This window comes from Dermacentor albipictus, chromosome 5, assembly GCF_038994185.2.
Source record: "Dermacentor albipictus isolate Rhodes 1998 colony chromosome 5, USDA_Dalb.pri_finalv2, whole genome shotgun sequence".
Classification (NCBI taxonomy): domain Eukaryota; kingdom Metazoa; phylum Arthropoda; class Arachnida; order Ixodida; family Ixodidae; genus Dermacentor; species Dermacentor albipictus.
The window spans coordinates 62,614,462-62,622,116 of record NC_091825.1 but is presented as its reverse complement, the minus strand read 5'-3'; positions in this window follow the sequence as shown (position 1 = coordinate 62,622,116).

Sequence of the window (7,655 nt, the reverse complement as noted above, 5' to 3'; positions counted from 1 at the left end):
GTGATCTCTCTCTTTAAAACCAGCCGCCAGCGACAACACCCGCACGTGACGTCACTGCACTAACCCTTTAAAACTAACACGCCGAGGATGACGAGGCCGCCTTTGACGAAGATAGGTCCACCTATCGAAACGTTGGCCAGCCTGTCTGAGGTACTTCAACCCTGTTTTAAAAAAGTTTATACCACAGTGTGTTGATATCAGTAATTTTCCATTACCTGTAAATATTACCCAGACTTTACAACCTTGCCTCCGCATGAAGTGTAACAAGGCTCCCATTCGCTACCGATGTAAACTATGAATCATATTCTATTCGCCTATGACACTAAAGAAACATGCGTGTGAGGCTTTCGATGAGTGCAATAAATACTTTACTACAAAGCTAGCTAGTAGTAGATTGTAAACACGAGACAGGGACGGAAGGCAGTATGTTTCTTATAAATGGTGATAATTTTTATTTTCACGGAATTTTCAAAGATTGCCTTTACAAATAACAAAATTATTTTCTCTGAGCTGGATTATTCGAAGAGGCGGAGCTTAATAGCACGAGAAATTGAAACATTCAAATATTCAACTAATCAACAAACACTGACTGATTAACTTTTGAATTAATTTCTTTTACAGCAGATATTGCAACGTACTAATTGTAGCCGTTGAGTTTGCAAGACGCATACATTAGAATGGGCCTGCGAGAAAACAAATGCGGCACCAATAATACCACACCCGAGTGCGGAGCGATGGGAAGGAATGCTCTCCAGCGACCGTCAGGACGTCCAACTAGGGCTGATCCGATGGGCCCAGCTGGCAGCGGCATCCAGCGGAGCCCTGGACTAGGGGAAGACGGCCATTGCCAAGAAGATGGAAGACACCATCTGACTCCGCGAAATTCATGAACATTTTATAGAGCTCAATAAACGTTTTTTTTCCTCCTCCTGCTCCTCCTCCTCCTCTTTCAGGATGACACTAATTTCTGACATATTATTTCCCAAAGTGTGGGATGAAATACATCATCATCATGAGCCTGGTTACGCCCACTGCAGGGCAAATGCTTCTCCCATACTTCCCCAACTACCCCGGTCATGTACTAATTGTGGCCATGTTGTCCCTGCAAACTTGTTAATCTCATCTGTCCACCTAACTTTCTGCCGCCCTCTGCTACGCTTCACTTCCCTTGGAATCCATTCCGTAACTCTTAATGACCGTCGGTTATCTTTCCTCCTCAGTACATGTCCTGCCCATGCCCATTTCTTTTTCTTGATTTCAATTAAGATATTATTAACTCGCGTTTGTTCCCTCACCCAATCTGCTCTTTCCTTATCCCTTAATGTTACACCTATCATTCTTTCATTGCGTCGCTCATTGCGTCGTCCTCAATTTAAGTAGAACCCTGTTCGCAAGCCTCCAGGTTTCTGTCCCGTACGTGAGTACTGGTAAGATACAGCTGTTATAAACTTTTCTCTTGAGGGATAATGGCAACCTGCTGTTCATGATCTGAGAATGCCTGCCAAACGCACCTCAGCACATTCTTATTCTTCTGATTATTCCAATCTCATGATCCGGATCCGCAGTCACTACCTGTCCTAACTAGATGTATTCCCTTACCACTTCCAGTGCCTCACTGCCTATCGTAAACTGCTGTTCTCTTCCGAGACTGTTAAACATTACTTTAGTTTTCTGCAGATTAATTTTTAGACCTACCCTTCGGCTTTGCCTCTCCAGGTCAGTGAGCATGCATTGCAGTTGGTCCCCTGAGTTACTAAGCAAGGCAATATCATCAGCGAATCGCAAGGTACTAAGGTATTCTCCATTAACACTTATCTCCAATTCTTCTCAATGCAGGTCTCTTAATACTTCCTGTAAACACGCTGTGAATAGCATCGGAGAGATCGTATCTCCCTGCCTGACGCCTGTCTTTATTGGGATTTAGTTGCTTTCTTTATGGAGGACTATGATCGCTGTAGAGTCGCTATAGATATATTTCAGTATTTTTACATACAGCTCGTCTACACCCTGATACCGCAATGCCTCCATGACTGCTGAGGTTTCGACTGAATCAAACGCTTTCTCGTAATCAATGAAAGCTATATATAAATGTTGGTTATATTCCGCACATTTTTCTATTACCTGATTGATAGTGTGAATATGGTCTATTGCTGAGTAGCCTTTACGGAATCCTGTCTGGTCCTTTGGTTGACGCAAGTCTAAGGTGTTCGTGATTCTATTTGGAATTACCTTAGTAAATACTTTGTAGGCAACGGACAGTAAGCTGATCGGTTTATAATTTTTCAAGTCTCTGGTGTACCCTTTCTTATGGTTTAAAATTATGTTAGCGTTCTTCCAAGATTCCGGTATGGTCGAAGTCATGAGGCATTGGTATACAGGGTGGCTAGTTTTTCTAAAACAACCTGCCTACCATCCTTCAACAAATCTGCTGTTACCTGATTTTGCATAGCTCCCAAGGCTTTCTTTGCTCCTTCCGGCATTACCTGTGCAATTTCGAATTCCTCTAGGCTATTCTCTCTTCCATTATCGTCGTGGGTGCCACTGGTACTGTATAAATCTCTATAAAACTCCTACGCCACTTGAACTATCTCATTCATATTAGTAATGATATTGTCGGCTTTGTTTCTTAACGCATACAACTGATTCTTGCCAATTGCTAGTTTCTTCTTCACTGCTTTTAGGCTTCCTCCGTTCTTGAGAGCATGTTCGTAGGTGGTATATTTACTACATAGGTGCTACATTTACTTAGGTGCTAGGATGCATAAAAGTGCGCTTCATTTTAAAAGTAAGTCGAACAACAGTGCATGTTTACGGCTAGTGTGTTGGTGCATGTCTATAAACCAGAATCATTCTGCACATTCATTCCTTGGGCACACGCGCCTGACCAGCTCACCGGCTACAATTCCTCAATTCCTAACAGCGCAACATCAGTTTCTGGAGTGAATTTTTAGAGAGAAAATGCGAAGGGACAGGCTTCGCATAGAGTTTGCTCTTGAAGACTGGCTGCATGACGCAGTGGTGCCTCCTGGTTTATTTCCTGTATTTATCTTGCGGTATTTTTCGCACAAGAAGCGCAGGCTGCGTCACGCTTTTGTCCAACGATGATTTATTATTGCTGATGCGCAAAAAAAAAATACTTTGCTGTGCACTCGACTAGCCCAGTTTTTGAGACTACGTATGCCCCTTCTCATGCAAGCATGGCTTAACAGCTATAATTTTTTGTATGAGACGTACGTATCGCCGACCCGCCGTGGTTGCTCAGTGGCTGTGTTGTTGGGCTGCTGAGCACGAGGTCGCGGGATCGTATCCCGGCCACGGCGGCCGCATTTTCGATGGGGGCGAAATGCGAAAACACCCGTGTGCTTAGATTTAGGGGCACATTAAAGAACCCCAGGTGGTCAAAATTTCCGCAGTCCTCCACTACGGCGTGCCTCACAATCAGAAAGTGGTTTTGGCACGTAAAACCCCAAATATTATTATTACGTATCGCCTTGCTTTGAATATTATTTGATCTATCCTAATTCTTAAGAAAAATTCTGCAAGAAATAGCTCCAACGCGTATTGGTACTACGACACGTACCCTATTCACATAGTAAAAGCGCAACGTCTCAACCAGTACTGGTGAGGGGAAGGATGTGAGGGCAAAGAACACGCAATTAAAGTTAGCCAACTGTGATTCTCTGCACTACCCACTTCTCTCGTCCTGATGGGGCTAAAGCTATCTGTGAGCACTCGTAACAACAATCTGCCCGCTGAGCACTGTTAACTTAGGACAAAGAAGCCGCGCGTGTACTGACTCTGTTGTGGTGCTTATTTTACACCCTTGGGCAAAGGTCGATTTCAGTTATCAGTGTAATTTCAAAACTTTTTGAAGGTGTTATCTATGCAAGTCTTTCGACAACGTTTTGCTCCAGACGCACAATGTCACTCCGCAACGCCAATAATGCTGTCAAGAAAACAAAATAAGTCATTTTAGCAAGCTTTACGGGTTAAAGACCGTTCTGTTACAAACATCGAAAAGAAAATGTTAACGCTTGGCTTGCTTTTGTACCTGAGAAAGCCGCTTGATGGAATTGAGCACTATATGTGAACTGATATATATATATATATATATATATATATATATATATATATATATATATCGAAAGATATGCAGTGCGGGTGGTTGCTAACAAACAAATTCATAAGAAATACATGAGTACTGAAAAACTGAACCGAACCCACAGCCATCGCATGGGAAGGTTGTGGGTTTGGTTCCCACCGGCGGCAATTTGTTTTTTCATCCTCTTTAATTTCGAATAGTTTATCGTTTCATTATTTCATTTATTAGGCGCAAGTAATTTGCCCCATGTTGTCCTTGGTGTCAGTGTTTGTCGGCTTCGTATGATATGACTAATAAAAAACGGGCCCCTCGGTTAACCCCCTTTCTTCTCGTTTATTCCTCAAACAAGTGTTACTTCTGCCAGAAAACGGGTCCCCTGGTGGAATGACGATTAAAGACAGACACGAAGGAGACAAAATATAGCTTGGGACAAAATACGTGAATATGCGACGGCTGAAAATATAATAGAACTTAAACATGTTAGATCCCAGAGAAGAAGGATGCGGCGACAGGCAAAGAGGGCCAGCTGGGAGAGGTCTCTCAGGTATAAATTCATATACTAAAGAGGCGAAAGTGTGGGACGGATTAAGAAGGTTTAAGGGTCAAGAAATCCATCCGTTGCCGGTCGTGAACGACTAGGCGAACAACTTGGAAGACTAAACTGACACTCTGGGCAAACACTTCGAGCGCGTGTCTAGTTCCAGTCATTATTTCGAGGCAAGCCTCAAGCACAAAGAAATAGCAGAATGCAAGGCCATCGACCCAAAATCGAGATAGAATGAATCCTACAACCTACCTTTTAACATTGCTAGTTGGCAGCCTCTTTGACTGCATGTCAGCGCTCTGCACGCGACCTGACATAATAATGTACGACATGATCAAAGAACTCCACAGTGGCTCTCAAATTGCGCTACTCACACTTTTCAATGCTATATGTGCTGCCGGTTACCTTCCTACCGCATGAAAAGAATCCCTTGTCATTCCAGTTCTGAAACAAGGTAAATACCCCGTATCAGTAACAAGTTACCGCCCAATAGCTCTCACAAGTGTCATTTACAAACTATCTAAAAAATGATAAACCAGCCCCTTTTGCACTGCCTTGAATCAAACCGAATTCTCGACCGACATCAGTGCGACTTTAGTGAAGGACAATCTACAACCCACCATCTCATGTCCTTTGAAGCAAACATTCGTGATGCCTGTATACGTAAAGGCATCAGGCTTCTTATCCATGTTTCTCGATATGGAAAAGCCATACAATACAACTTGGCGTTACAGAGTACTCCACGACCTGCCGGCGATGGGCATCCGCGGCAATGTGTTAAGCATTAGAGAAAGCTACCTAGGCAACCGTACTTTACGGGTGAAAATAGGTAAAGCAATTCCACGTGCACCCATATAGGAGGCTGGGGTGCCTCAAAGAGGCGTGATGAGTTGCAGGCTCTTCTTTGTGAAGATGAACACACTTCGTGCATCAATACCGCCACCAATTTTTAGAGCGAAAGCTTTACTGGCCGCGAACTTGCGATTTCGCTGCGGCGGTGCTCCGAAGAGGCACATGACGTAACAACGTGCGTCTCGCCACCGATATTTCTCTTTCTCTCGCTCCCTAGTCACTACTGCGCATGCGCCACTAGTTGCACCGAGCCACAGGTGTTCCGCCGCTGCGCAGCGCCGCGCCTTTCCGCCGCTGCTATTTGGTATGACGTCAGACCACGTTCCTCGTCGTTGCACTCGCCTCTGCTCGCTTCGCCAGCTGCATCGCATGCTTGATAACATGTCGGAGGATTGAAAAGGAGAGCTCGCGTGCGCCGCAACCACAGTTGAAGGGGCAGTATGGACGGCGACAGTTCTGATAAGCAGGAGGAGGCCTGGAATCGACATCGGAACGAGATGAAGAGGAAACGAATCACCCAGGAAACAGACGAACAGCGCGCCGAATGACTGGCCAAATGCCGCAACATAGACAACCAGACTAACCTGGACTTGCAATCAAGATTAACCAAGGCTAACCATGCTATGCCTTAGCTTTCGCTACGTATATCTTGGCATAGCCGAGCTAAACCACTGCCAATTTTTTATATTTCGTCTATGTAAAAGACATACAGATATGTTTCAAATCTTGCAAACTTACAAAGTCTGAGAGACAAGTACAACAGAGCTTGAACAAAGTGTCTAATTGGGCAGACGAGCATGAGTTCAGAGTGAAGCCCCACAAAAGTTATCGCGTTTTTTTTTTTCCAGAAACAGAGGGCTTGTTGCAGATGTAAATGCAGCTGCAGTATATAAATATGTGGGCAGAAAATTCCTGTGAATGAAGTGCACAAGTTCTTAGGTATTATACTTTACTCTAAACCAAGTTTTATTCCGCACATAAAATAAATCAAGGCGAAATGCCTAAATACAATGAACTTACTGAACATTTTATTTCACACACATTGTAACAGCAACAGGAAGTGTTTAAGTATTTTCACGAGAACCTCATTTGATGACGATTGGACTATGCTGGCGAGGTATATGACTCTGCCGCGTCGAGCATGCTAAAGAGGCCAGATCCTGTCCACCATCTAGGCGTCCACCTGGTGACTAGCGCATTGAGAAGAAGCGCTATTGAAAGTTTATACGCAGAATCAAATGAGTGGTCACCCCATCTGCTAAGAACTTACAGCGGGTTTACCTGTATTGTCAAAGTGCGCTCTAATCCGGAACATCCATGATTTATAATGGTTAACGATTTGACGTGTGCAACATTTTTTCGTAATCAGCTCTCTATGCGACAGCCTTCTCACTGCGTGTTAGAGAACTTAGCGAAGAAATGGATGTCCCACTTCCCGAGCACCGCCTAATGCCTCCAACTAAACTGTTACCGATCAGGCAGTAGCAAGTGATAGAATGTGATGTATCTTACGTAGAGGTCACAAAGCACGCTCCCGACCTCGAAATCCCAATGCATTTCCATGAACTTCAACGGAAGTGCTCTTGCTATGAATTCTATACCGACGCGTCAATGTTACGTGCTGGCCTATCTTACACGGCTGTTAGTGCCTCTTTTTCTAAATCCTACGTATTGAACCCACTGACAAGTATCTGCCTTGTGGACGCCTATGCAGTACTATCTGCGGTGAAACATTTAAAGGAATTAAAGCTAGAGAAAGCAATAATATTCACAGACTCGTTAAGTCTTGTAAAAGCTGTAATGTCTTTACAGAAGCATGTGGTTCCTGTTTTTATTTAGCTTTACTCACTCTTGTGCAACATTCATATATCTCATAGACATGGAATAATATGCTGGGTTCCTGGCCGTACAGGAATCGAGGGTAATGCGCTTGCTGATGAAGTCGCCAAATCAATAGCCTAGCAACGTATTAATCGTTCAGCTGGTACCACTGTCACAGACCTGAAGCCTTTTTCTACGCTACTGGCAACGCGTGTGGGACGCCAAAACAAATAATCAGCTTCACTTAAGTCACAGTTAAGTTTCTGACCTTCCGCTACGAAAACACGACGAACTGATCTCCTATTCTGTCGCCTCAGAATAGAACACACGTATGGT